Below are 14,580 nucleotides of genomic sequence, written 5' to 3'. Positions count from 1 at the left end.
TTAGAATATTTCACCCACTCTCTCTTTTCTCTGGTTGCTTACTCTCACAAAGTCCTTAAAGTCATTTCAGAGGGAGCTGATGCTCTGCTTTCAGCCAACAGCTGTTATAGTAAAGTTCATCAGATAAAGGCCTCAAAGGATGGCAATCCATCAGGGATGGGAAAAGTGGGAAAATTCTGTTTTGGACTCGATTTGGACTGGATTAGAAAGTTGGTGTTGCTGATTACAAAAAAAATAAACTGTACTGTTGAAATGCTTTGACACCCTGTGTTTTTTAATATTTCAAACTTTAAACTCCACATTTCTCTTTACACATCCAACCCTGTAGACTACACATTTGAATGCCATTAGCTTCAGATCCAATGAGCCTCACATCCCTGTCTTATAGGGGGCTCTGTCTTTACCAGGGTTCTTGAGAACTTTGCCTCTCTACTAACAGGACAGAGGTGACTCCCTCTTCTTTTCCTTCAGGCCTCATGTTAACTCAGCTTCTCTATCTGACTAAACTCAATTTCCTCCTCCACTGCCTCGAACTGCATCATCAGAATAGGGCGCAGTAGAGCCAGAGCATATTCCCAATGGCCAGATTTGCATACGTGCCACTGTACAAAAATCCACTCTCCGTGAGAGTCAATTCAGAGGCACCCCTGCACCTCTGCTTCTTTCATTTCACTAAGCTGTTTTTGTCCCCTTTCTTTTCCATGTCTGTAGAATTATCTAACAGGTAGCAGTTTGTGTGTGACATTTACAAACTCTTGTTTCTGAAGCAAATCCATGACTGCATTACAATGACCACCATAACAGGAAGGCGACTGGCAAGCAAGCAGCAAAACAGGATATAAGCCTATATGAGTAAACAGACTGAGAAAGTCTACCCTGCCTCTTGCCTGGGAAAGCCCCAATTAACAGCTATGGTTTGTGTATGTCTCACAGTGGCTGAAGCAGACGGGCCTTTTATAGCACAAAAGAAGGCCGGGTTAGTACCAAAAGCAACCTCATGGATTTGCAGGGATTCCTTTTATGACCAAGCTTCACACACTGTGGACATGATCTGACAGCCACACCTAAACAAATGAACTTAACCTTGAACTGTCAGTACAGTAAAGTTGTTTTGATACGATTTTAATAGGCAGCAGATGAGTTTCAGATTAGACTGGGAGCTTTTCTGTTGCTAATGCCCAGGTCAGGTATTTGCACTTGATTGTTGTTTTGATTATATTAGATACATACAGTAGAGGTAAAATAATTTCAACCGGAGAATGTATTTCCAGGAGGCAAAGAAACATCCTTTGAGGCTAAATAGAATTTGATAGAGGGTAATGTGATTCTGATAAGGAGTTCACTTGTGTTCATCTTTTTCTCCCAGTAGCTTTGAGCAGCTACTTAATAGGTAAAGCATAGATGCACAAATAAAAACGTGCAGATTGTACATGAAAAGCGAGTATCCAGATGATCATGTATGTGGTTCTTAGTGGCGTAAGATCTCCGTGAATAAATATGTTTATGCAGAAAAGTAGAAAAGAGAGGGCTGTGACAGGTTCTGGAGATGGTAGCAATGGGATCAGTCTTTGACTGACTCGCAGATACACAAACACACTATGCTTGCTGCATGGGTGGCAGTCCCATGTGCACTCATATTTTTACAGCTGGACCCACTTCCAATGGCTTCTACAGATGGCTTTAAAGCGCTTTTCAAAGTGTTCATTGAAGACACAATTGCATATTTTGTGAAGGGCACTTTGTTTGCCCAAGACAGCCTCTGAATTGAACCTGAATGTATATAAAATTCAATCTTTATTTTCTGAAGATGGACCATGACAATGCACAAAATCCCATCTATTGAACTGAACTGATCAAAGTAAAATGTGAATGAGTTTTATTTGACAAAACAAAATGCTTAAGCAACTGGCTGTAAGAGATTTAATGTAGTCGTGTTTGAGATTGCTTAGCAATCCCACTCAAAGGGACACATTTAGGCATGGACTTGCTCATTGATCACCCTGAATATTTATGCTGGATCACACTCTGGTTCCTTGAAAACTGGTGGATATGTACCTAGGTGTAGCAGGTTGTATTTGACGATCTCCCAGGCTGTTTTCCTTAATAGGATGTGCATGCAGGCGGGAGTAACTGAGATATGGGCTTGTAAGAGATTAAAGTTTAGAATATTTGATTGTTTCACTTGTGTGGTGGAGTTTTTACAATGGGACTGGGAAGACTAGTTCAGTCGGAATTAGCCTTAGCAGGAGGGAGAGAAGGGGCACCGAGAGGGGCCACAGCTAATCCCAGGATATTGAGCAGGATTCCTAGGATGAGGCTTCGCTCCTTTGCTTTCCCAAGTGTGACGATGGGGAGTGCAGGGGGTGGATGAGGAAAGAGGGTGGATTTGGGGTTTCTTTCTCTTCTCAGTCCCTATTGTGCAGAGAGTTTTCACAGTTTAGGGGCACAGTGTCTGGGATTCTCTGTCCACTGAAGTGAGTCTTTTTTGGGGGGGACACAACCAGGCAGCAGTGGCCTCTGAAGATTAGGCCCACTGGGATAATCAGGATCAGTTCACAGTGTCCCCAAAGGGGGTCTTAGTCTATGTCCAACAGAGTAGGAGAAGGGACGCCACTGTCCTGTGTAGTTGGTGGCTCTGTCCTTATCCCCCTTATACCCAAATGACATCTGCTTCCCTCTTCTCCTCTTCAGTGTTACAAAATCCTATGACACCTGTTCAGATTTGGTATAAAATAACAGAATAAACATGTTTTTGTTTTTTTCCCCCTTTGTGTAAAAATGACTGACATTTATATTATGATTACGGGAAATTGAGTTTTGGAAGTTCTGCCCTGGACATCCTGTCTTCTCCTCTGATTGTGATTACATATGGTATTTTCCATTGTATTATATGTACTTATCTGGATCTAAAACAAAAAGAACTCGCATGAGTAATATATGCCATTTTGGTTGCAGCCACATGTGCTTTTCATATTTACCCATACCTTTTAATTTGTCCTGTGAAAACCTCTACTCAACAAAAGCGTGGGAAATGGGTGGAACTGAGCAAGACATTCTGCCAGCTTGTACAATAAAGGGAACACTGACTCAAACGGATACCCAGGTGTTGCAACCATTCTCCCTTAATAAAGCAGAAAAGTACACCTTTTGTATAGCACCATTGTTTTTGTTTCAAATGGGAGCGTTAAACGCAGTCATTATTAAAAAATGTAGTTTCTTTAAGACAACAGGCGCTGTTGTTTGACTATGTTGTCCTCAATTATATCTACAGTAAGGTTCTCTGCAAAGGCCGCTTGCCTGATGCTGTTACTAAGACACGGGTTCTAACAACCACAAATATGCAAGTGAGCTGGTTTGCAACTCCAGCATGAGCACAGACAGAGCAGTTCGCTGCACAAAGGCCAACAAATAAGTGCTTTCATATCTACCCTCCCCCCTGCTCTTTGGGACAGTTGAGGGGCTGAATGGAAAGCAGGGTAAGGTCTGTGGGGGGGTCACTGGGTAGTATAGAGAACCCAGTGTTAGGAACATTTTGTTGTTGAATTTCATGGCTCTGTGTTCATCCTTTCTCATTGGGTGCAAGTCTTTTATGATAAAGTTAAGACTGTGAAATCTTGTTTATTTATTACATCTCATACATCTTTGTCTGCATTCATTTGGCAACAATTCAGTGGTAATAATTTTCAAAATTCAAATTGTTATAATCTTCATGCTCACGTGTGGTGATTGTTTATGGGTTTGACACTTTAGTTTAGTTTTTGTTTTATTTATTTATGTCTTGTGCCCCCCCAAAAAAAGAAATAAAAAAATAATAATTAAATCAAACATCTGTTGCACCTGACAGTCATTTATTTATTTATTAATTTATTAAATGTTTTGGCGTGAAGAGTTACATGATTGTAAGCATCTTTCAGTTTATTCTGGCAGGTTTTTTTTTTTTTTTTTTTTTTTTTTATATGGAGAAGCCCAGAACAGAATGTTTAAGAACAGATTTTATGCATAAATCTTTATTTTGATGTAAATCTGAAGTCAACGTAATGTAGTAAACAGTAAAGTTGTTCTCATGCGGGTATACTACTTGTTGCTAATGTCAATTTGTGCTACATACAGTGCCATAATGTCACAACAGCACATGTTGTGGTGTAATTTCATAGCAGTATAGCTATCCTTTGGGGCAGGTGTAACAGCATAAGCAGAAACAGCACCATGCCATTAGTCTTATGCTCTTGTGGCAGGCACTCTGTCTCAATAGACCCTGCTGCAGTAAGTGTAGTTTATGCAGCATTGAGAAAAGGCCTGGTGCTCCCCTTAACACCCAACACATGTTCTATTTCCTCTGTTCACGAGACTACGGACAAGGATGAACATAACTTTGTCATACTGACAACTTGTGTATAATTTCATGATACTTCTAAGGCCATTAAAGCAAACATTATGTAAATGATGTATCACTTCTCTTTAATTATAATAACTTGGATTGCATTAAGTATTCTATCATGGAAAAATGATTTGTTTCTTTACTTTTTGTTACACTAGTTCTAAAATAATATGCTAGTCTTCGTGTCTGTAGCAAATTCCAAATAATGTCCCATAGCTGGATGCCTCAATTAATAGCATCACCGTCTTGGCCGTTTCATCTCTAGTCTTGTATGCATCCTGTGCTCTCTGTTGTTCGTACATTTGAAAATAGGAATCGGATGAAAGGCAACAGAGGCAACATAAAATACATCTTTTCATCTAATGTTGATAGCAAGACAAGATATGCCTTGAAATTTTGAATCTATGTATGAAGTAACGGGTCCTTGATGTTAGCTTGTCTGTTAATATAATTTAATTGGGCTCCTGTAATTCAAAAAGCACTGACTTTCTTACTTCCAGAAAAAGTAATACAATTATGTTCTGCATTGTGTCATGTTACAATGATAACTCTAATCACCACAATAAACATAAATCCTATCCCATTTTCCCCCCCATGTTTCTCATAGCATGAGATTTTTTTTTTTTTTTGTATTCTTTATTTCACACATAATATATGAAATAATGTTTTGGATTTTGGCCTCCTTAGTGAGTACATACTGTATAGCACCATATAGTACATTTCATTTTGTAAATGTAGCCGTTTGTCATTCCCATCCTTTAGTTACAGTGACGGCTAGTTTCAGCTTTGGCGGGTCCGTGATGCACAGCTGCTGTGCTGCCGCTTTATTAATGGAATTCAGGAGCTCATCTGAGCATTCCGATAATGGAACAATGGAGAACCCCGCTTTGACAATCCGTCATCTCTGAGATGCTACAATTGATCACCAATTCAATTGCTAACTGTAGAAAATTGAATTTCTAGCCCTAACATTGTTCGTTAACCACGGTGCCGATGAGATGGCTATCCAGATTAATGATAATGGGAGTCTGAGATGGCTTCTGAGACGGCCTGTGAATTTGATTAGCTCCAGATGGCTGTGGAGACAAAGAGCAGTCAGTCAGACTCTTATGCGGAAGTACTTAATGAAAACCTTGAATGGAAGGTAATTGGGAAATGTTTGTCTGGCTGTACGCTTCTCAACTTACTGTACGCAGTCTTTAAACCTATCTTCCTTCAGTCTCACTCACTGTTGCTTTTAAACACCCACATAGACACACACACAGACACACCAGACACACACACACACACAAAATGTGTTTTCATATTCTATAATAACATTATCTCAGTTATTAAAAGTAAAAAATCCACTTGCAAAAACAATACTGCCAAAACAAAATGCTTTACTTTTCTTAAGCTCTGGTGCTGCTGGTGATGGGTTGTTTTATTTTTTATTTTTTTCATGCTATGCAGCAAGATTAATTATGGTGCTCTTAGAATAGATTCACCGGCATAAAGATCTCATCTTTCATAAACGTATCTTTGCTTTTCATAAACATTTTAAATTTAGGTTATATAGCAACAGCAATATTTGTGGCAAGTGTAAAAATGTTACTGTTATTCTAAGCAAAAATCATATTTGGAGACATTTTAAATTTACGGTTTCTCTCTTGGCACCTTTGCTTATGTCCCCAGTGGCATGGGACAACTGTCTGACCACTGCCTCATTTCTCCTCTGTTACACATGCAGTCATGCCAGTTGCATTCTGTCACCTGACAGGAATGTATGCCATGATGAGATAATGCCTCTTGTGGTTAAGGGTTGGAGAGGTTAGGCCAGTGATAAATCCTCTAATTCAGGCCCAAGAATCAAACGACGACAGATAAAACAAATATGAAGACTGACAGATTTAATTAAACTACTAATGCTTGTAGCTCTAGTTGTAGCAGAATTTGAGCTGGAGTATGCTAAGATCTGGATTGAGCATATTCTTTCAGGTTTACTTTTGTGTGTTGTGTTGCATTTCTTGACATGTGGTGCTTGTATCTTGAGTTTTGTTTTTCTCCGGCAAAGTTTTGTGGAAGTGGCCAAAGCTTTATTATTTAGATTGTGTGCCATTCTGCAGATTTGTTATAGGACACAAATACAAGCAAAAGTATGCAGACAGATGTATATCGACAGTTGTTTGAGTGCTCTGTAGGCCTATTGAATGTACCACGACATAATATGCATGAACTACTTGACAGTCTGCTGTGACGTCACTCTGAAAACAAAACAGTTTTATGGCATTCCCCCATTATTAATGTTGTTAGCATTTGCATGTAAGGCAAAAAGATGAGGGACTCATGTCCGTGGCAGACTCACCCCATCTCCTTGACAGTCGTACTCATCTGTCTCAGCACTGACTGTTCTCCCCTGTTGTCAGTGGTGCTAGTCAAACACTGCCAATTAGGCAGTGTTGGAGATGGCTCATATTTGCTCCCCCTCTCATCAAATTGAGAGACTAATTTAGACTATTGAATAGAATGATATTATTTAATGTAGTAATTTCTGTGACTGTGTTCGGCGGCATTGAGCAGATATCCCCAGTGTTTTGATGTGTTTCTGTGTTTTTACATTTCTGCCAATGCTCTGTGGATAATGATAACACTAAATGCACTGCATCAAAGACAAACAACTTCACAGCCAGGGCTGTTGCATAGCATTTTGACTGTTGATTATTACAATACTAGAGATTCTTATGATTGGAGATCATCACTTAAGTGCTTTGAAAAGAAAAGAAGTGAAATGCCTGTTGATGAATTTATATAATCTTCCTTAATGGCTAGAGACAAGGCTGTAGTCAGCACCTCTGTGGAGCATGTAAGTGTGACAAGTAGCATGTGTTTATGTTTGCTTGCATGACAATGTGTTAATTTAATGTGCTGATGGTGCAAATGGGCAGTGCAGATGGTTGAGGGAGGTGGAAGAGAAGGTGATTCAGGCAGGCAGCAAAGACCATTGATGATAAGTTCCTAAAAGGGCTTTCTCTAGTGAGATTTACTCACCATGAGCATTTGTTTGGTTTCCCTGACGCATGATACATGGCAACTGTGGTTCGACTATTGGGTCATTTGACTCCAGGGACAGGAGCAGAGGAACTGTGCCCTGACAGTTTTTGTGAAAAGAATTTGGGAATTTGAATTGTTCACCTGATTCATTATTGAGACACAACTCATGTTGGGCATCTTTTTTTATTTTTTAAGCTTGCAAATGGCGTTCTACAGCCTAAATTGATTAGAAACCTGTTACATTTTGGGTGAAAAAGGCAGCCAAGGTTAATTTACTGGTTGAGGAGGCCATTATAACCCTCCCTTTAGCGAATCTCTTCATTGGCCTATTTTAAATCCCCCCCTGAAAACAGGAGTTAATTAGGAACACCAACAGAAGAGAAATCCAAGGCGAGACACCAGCTTTTATTTTAGACTGAAAAAGCACAAATGCGTTTGCATCCATGCTCAATTACTTGGCAATACATCTTTGAAGTGTCTGCTTTGGACAGTGTTTTTTGTGCTAATTCATTTACATGGGGCAATAATATTAAAAAGTAAACACAATAGAAGTTCTTTGTGAGGTTAAACCTGCTTCTAATTAACAAAGAGCGAATTTGAAAGGGGAATTACTCAATGAAAGGGAGCTTGTTAATGAAGTGTGTGAATAGAATGAAAGAAGAAAGCACGTGGCCTTCTCTGCTGGAGAAAGGTTAATGACTGTATGTAGCAGACCAGGAGTGTCTTTCTGCTCACTGTGCTCTGGGTCCTAATCTTCAGGGCTTCCCTTCTTGTTGCACTTTTGTTTTGCGCAAAATATCATCATCTTAACATTGATAATATGCCTTCATTATTAAATTACATTTGTTGAGCTATAACTTTTTATATCCATTTAGGTAATAGAAAAAGTTTTGTAGTGTTCCAGTGACATGCCAACATGCTTGCACTACTGGATCCGGCAATGATGTGTAAGAAAGTACATCTGTGCAAGGACAAAATGTCTCATGTTGTCTTCCATGCTAGCAGCCTGAATCTAGGGGTAGCAATGTTATCTTGTTACTAGTTTGGCCCACCGCTTAATTTAGAAACTGCTATTAGAGCATACATTGTGAACATTTTTATTCATGGTCCCATATGAAAGACTACTGTCTGATTACTACTGACTTAGTAATTCAAAGAACTCATTTAGTAATCCATTTGTTTTGCCCTGCTCAGTCGTCCTGCTGTTAAATGGATAGATAGTTGTGTGCCCATTGGATTGGTTTTAGGCCATGTACCAGCAAAGTTGGCCTCTGGGCCCTGCCCAGCCACCAAGGGGAACCCTGGTGCCGGTCAAGAGTCTGTATGAAAATGGGAGGGTTGTGGCAGGAAGGGCATCCGGCGTCAAAAACAGATGCCAAATCAACGCGCGGATCATGTTCCATTGTGGCAACTCCTGAAGGTTCAAGCCGTAAGGCGTTTATCTTTGTTGCTGTAAATGACCTCAGCATCATAGTTAAATAAAGATCCTTACAGCTATGAATGTCATGATAACACAAACTCAAGTAACAAATCTGCTACTGTCGCTATTGTTATAAAATTCCTGCTATGGGACACGCATTACCCTTACACTGCATTAATTCTACGTTGCTTAGCAGGTTGTTGCAGTCACTCTTTTTAATAATAATTGAGCACTGCCAAAACTTTGCTCATTTGACTCCAACACTCTCTCTGAAGTCATACCGATTGATTTTAATTGTCCCTGACTTGGAAATGAAGCTGAACATAGACAAAGTATTGAATTTTCACCCTTCATTGCAAACAATATAGAGCCACTGGGGTGTAGTTTTCATTACACTGGTGATTGATTAAGGCCAGGTGCCACAGGCATAGACAAAGATTCTAGTTCTACTTATTCAATATTTTTGCACGTCTCACTAAAATAAGTTAGATCAGGTTTAGTAAAATAACAAGCAGAGACAACACGTTAAATAAACATTAGTTCATCTCCTTAGTGTTGTAAAGAAAGTGTAGTGTTTCTATGTACTGTAATTCATTGCTTCTCACACATAAATTACAGTGACAGTGAAAAAGTTCATGTCCTATAATAAAATGATGTTATTTACATCATATCCACATGTAAATAAAGCACTGTGGATGCACAAACAATGTCTACCTTGTAAACTGTCCAAGTATACATTTGTAAGATGCAGTGCAGAAAAGAAATAGAAATGTCTAAGAAAGCTATCGACAGAAGCAGAACCACTGTTATTTTTTTTGTTGTGCATTTGACAGCACATCCAAATATTTCAATTTAACCGATGTCAGAACATGGCATTCATGCCCGTTCTCATAATCTCCCCATGATAGATTAGGTTTTTACTGGTATTTTAGAAATGTTTGTCTTGTTTTACATCTTGCTGCCAAAGCCTAATTTGGATTTTGTCCATGTAAAGAATTTTAAAATAATCATTTTGGCATTTTGTAGCCCTGAGCTTAGTTTCTTGTCTGTGTGATTTTGATGCATATTACCACAGACTCTAGACTTTACCACCGTGGATATTATACCCTGTACACTGATGTGATAGTAATACTTTTAGAAAAGGAATTCTCTCTTCAGTTTAAGGGTTTTGGGACTGACAAGATTTACATGCCAGAGATCTCATCTTGAGAGATTGCCACAGTCTCTTCTTTGTGTTTGTCAGAGCAGCTGTTGTAATGGTGTATAATAATTCTGCTCAAACTGCATGTATGCGATATAAACACAATCAAATGTTTTACGTGTAAGAAGCCATAGAGTAAACCCGTCCACTTTGCTCTGAACTCATCTTTCTCTTTTCTCCAGCTGGCCTTGATGCTCTTGCTGAGGCCAGGCACCTCACCCCAGTTTTCCATGTTGGCAGAGAGTTGATGCTGCTTTCAAAAGAGCACACTTACAAACTATGTCTTCTAGGGCTCGAGGCTTCTGGGGTTTCACTTGCAACTTGGCCCACCACCTCATTCACCCCTTTGCAAACCAAAAAAAGGCTCCATATTTCATCCCAGCCAATCCAGCAAGAATGTAAATAAAGAACAAATGTTGGCTGTTCTGTACTTATCAGAGGGCCTCTCTTGGAAAAGAGCTTTCTTAAAACTGATCCTGCTGCAGGCCCAGCTCTGGCCACTGTTCTCCAATCCATTTTCTAAACAACAGTATAGGGCAGTGTTCCATAGTCTTTCTGCTACCCTTATCTCACATTGGCAGACACTGGGTCTCCCTATAGTCTGGATTTCCGTCTCCGCCTAAGCTCCTGTGGCCTGGCTGTTCCTCTCTCATCTGTGTGGCCATCTCCTCCTTCAGTCTGCCTCAAACTAATTGACTTTAATTTGTCTTTTTTGTCCTCCCACAGTGAAGTGTACCTTCTGAATTCGTCAGTCGTAGCAAATGTCAATTAAAAAGGCATCACCCAATAAAATCTGTGAGCAACTGATGTTAATTAATATCAGAGGTTTATGGTGTGTGATACAGGTCCCGGCATGGCTCTTAGCACTTGATAACCATTTGGCCGTGCAGTTCGAGTGCCATTTTGGAAGCTGAGACTAATGAAGCTTGTCGGCTAAAATGAAGCCAGACTGAAATGGCCTCATCAGGTACATTATCTTAACACAATCAGAGCATTAGCACCATCATTTGGACACAGTCTCATTTTAATTTTATGCCATCAAAATCACAGGACACAAAATTAATAATGAGAGTATAAAACCTCACAGCCTCAGAAAGTATGTTTTAAAAAATGATGTTCGTATGGTTATGCGGTTTGTCAGAAAGTCAGAAAAAGGATTTGAAATTTTTATGCAACTGGACAAAAAAGGACAAAAAATTAAATTACATTTTTAATATGTCCATTTCTTTATAATGCAATTCATAATATTGTAAGAATAGGAGATTAATATTTTTTAAACAGTCCAATCAAAAAGTCATACTAAGTCAGAAATTTATGATGCTCAAAACTTGAACATTTGCAACAAATACTGGAGAAACACACTTGAGGTCTTTGTGCAACAAGAGACCTCAAATATTGCTGCATTGTTTGTAAATATTTCTAATAGGACTGTAGAACAAATTTTGCACAAGCAGTAGTCAAAGGTTTGAAAATAAATAATTAATAAACAATAAAGAATATCAGTTTTTATTCAACTCTCATGCTTATATCAGAAATTCTAATGTCTGCAGTCCTATCAACAACAAAAGCTGCAGGTGGACCTATAGCATGCATTTAAAAACAACAAAACAGCTTAATAATGAATACAGTATAGTTATGATGTTTAATTGTTGTTTAATTATTATGATGAAATTAAATCAGCTGCTGAGGGAATAATCAATCCATTTATGAACCACAATCTCATCTTTAGTAACAAAGTCAGCTCTTTCTCTTCACTTAGACTTGTATTTATTCTGAAGGTAAAGTTGATCTCAGCAGTTTTCATAGGTCAGAACATAGAGGGATGACGGTGGGATAAAAGAGGAAGATTTAGGAGAACTCCAAGTGGTAAGACAAACCCCTGGAGTTTAATTCATTGCCAACTTAAGATTTTGAATTGCGCATGCCTGGAGTGTGAACATACCTTGGAGCATGTGGTCTTGTTTTCATTAAGGTATGACTCTTTGTTTCTTGAACACTTCGCTATGTATGTATTCACAGGTTAATATTAAATTATGGTAAACCATTTATATTTTTAGAATAAGGGCATATGTCTGCAGTAGTATTCACATCGTCCCCCCAATTGCAGCTTCTATGTCTGCAATAATTCATTAGCGTCTTTTGACACAAAATGCATGTACACAAACGTCCTCGGGCAGATTGTACATGATTGACAGATAAAATCAAAAGACAGGCTATGCATTGGTGGCAAAACTTTTCTCACATTTCCCTATTGCAATGTTTTTTTTATTTTTTATTTATCCTTTTCATTCTGTCTGTGGTATTTCTGGTCAGCTAAAGGTAGTTTCTATTAGAAAGAATCACAAATGTATATACCTTTTGATTTGAAATGACAGACAGAAGGTTTGTTTTAATAGTGTTGAACATGACTAAGAAAGTGGCAAGTTATACGTCTGTGACTTTGCTTATTCCACCATGACATTAACAGATGGATAATTAGCAGCTTGCTCCACAGCTTGCTTACTGTGGTCTTTTGCACAAGTTACTAGAACGTCTTTGATTAAGGAGTTTATAAAGTATGTCTTATGATAGATCTCTCTTTCTCTTTCTCTTTCTCTTTCTCTTTCTCTCTCTCTCTCTTTCTCTCTCTCTTTCTCTCTCTCTCTCTCTCTCTCTCTCTCTCTCTCTCTCTCTCTCTCCAGAAAAGGATATGTTATTAGTTGAGCATCTAATATCACTGATCGTGTGCTGGTGGTATGTGAGAGACCCCATGATTGTATTGTAAACTCAAGCAATTGAGCTTCTGAACAAAAGTCCCTTTATTACAGACATTTCTCTGTGCCGCTCACATTTTCCAACAGCTAAGTGAAAACCTTTCTCATTCTCAACAGCTACTGTAATCTGCTATAAAACTTGATAATTGCTGTCTCTTAAACGACAGGTGTCCAATGAAGCCATTTTCTTAGTTGAGTATCCTGTCGATACTTAAGCTATTTGCTCTTCTGATTAACAGTCTCTTGCAATGTTTCTATTATATTAACTGGCCTTATTGCACATGAACCATGTATATTTCAATCCAAGACAGAAACACAGATGGGACATGGCCTGAGGGGCTGCAGGGGCAACCGTTATAGAATTTAGGAGAAAAACAGCAACAGTAGATATAAACTCAATGTTACAGTACCCTTCCCACTGACTGACAGAGATGGCTTAAGAATAAACTTTATATTATTGTCTATATGCATCGTCTTGACCTTGCATTGTATGACCTGTTGATGTTGCACTTTCTCAATGCTGAGGAATTTGTCAGTAAGACAAATCCCTCTATATTTATTGCACGTATCAATTAAAGCATTTTCTCATTGTCATTGTGATATACAATTTTGTCATTGGGACACGTCACACTGTTCACCTTCACAGTATTTAGTATTCTGGCTGGACATGATTAAGCATGGACAAGCTGGCCCACATTGAGTTTCACCTCCAGTGTGTGCAGTCACCCAACCTGGCCCACTCTAGGGCATGAAACAATGGTCACCACATTAAAGGTTTCAATTATTAATCATCCACAAAGAAGATTAGCATTTTTCAAGGATTTCTTTAGTCTTAAATGTAGGACTAACTTAATATTCAAACCACACTTGGTGTGAAATGTGAGCTCAAATGGCCATTGAAATGACAAATTTCACAATGCAAAGAAGCCACTGTTGATAATACATCTTCTACGCTCTGTCAAATACACATTAAAACTGCTCAAATTAACTGCACCTCAGGACAAGACCAGAAGTCAGGGAAATGAGCAGGCAATCCAAGCAAAACACCAACCAGTACATTTCTACTTTCTAATAGAAGAAGAGCCTAAATATAAGTAGATGTTTATATTCCCTGTTTCTATTAAAAATTCATAACATTTACCAGAGTCAACTGAGGCCATTTGTTCCCCCCACCCCTGTTTTCTGGTCAAGTGGGCTGGATTCGTGGTGACAGACGGTGGCTTTGCATGGTTATGGACTTGGCGGGTGACCCCGGCAGGAGCACCTGTCCAAGAGTGGACCTGCTGCTCACTGGGTTGTGCCTTTGGGTGGTTTTGGCATTAACCACACGGTCATGTTTCTCTATCTTCACTACCTTCTCACCCCAGCCCTAAGACATACATAACCTGCCAGATCCACTTTGTCATTGCAGCATTAATTAAAATGCTACACAGCAAAGGCAGTGGATCCCTTTGGGAGTATTAATGGATGGATGGATGGATGACCCACACACACACACACACACACACACACACACACACACACACACACACACACACACACACACACACACAGGTACGGGTGGTTTATTAGGACAGTTTTCCGAAACCAGTACACAACAGGACTATGGGGACCCACCTTTCCCTTTGTTTTAGAGACACAAACTTAACATCTGATTGCTCATCTTAACTTTAGGAGCAAAGCTGTCTACTCAAGATTCAATTCTGACTAACCATTTATAAGATATAAAAACCTGATTCTGTACTGGAGTGTGAGGACGGGGGAGGGAAGTGGGCGGGAAGGGGGAGTTTCCGGAATT

At 39.2% G+C, this 14,580-nt stretch overlaps 1 protein-coding gene across 10 annotated transcripts in view; it reads left to right on the top strand.

Annotated features, from left to right (window-relative positions):
• The window catches only part of macrod2 (mono-ADP ribosylhydrolase 2), a 393,934-nt gene that overhangs the window by 39,670 nt on the left and 339,684 nt on the right, over positions 1-14,580 (top strand). The gene's annotated exons all lie outside the window — the stretch shown is intronic.

The sequence above is a fragment of the Channa argus genome, chromosome 1, assembly GCF_033026475.1.
Source record: "Channa argus isolate prfri chromosome 1, Channa argus male v1.0, whole genome shotgun sequence".
Taxonomy (NCBI): Eukaryota; Metazoa; Chordata; class Actinopteri; order Anabantiformes; family Channidae; genus Channa; species Channa argus.
The sequence above is the reverse complement of the archived record's forward strand: the minus strand, read 5'-3'. Positions and strand labels throughout refer to the sequence as shown.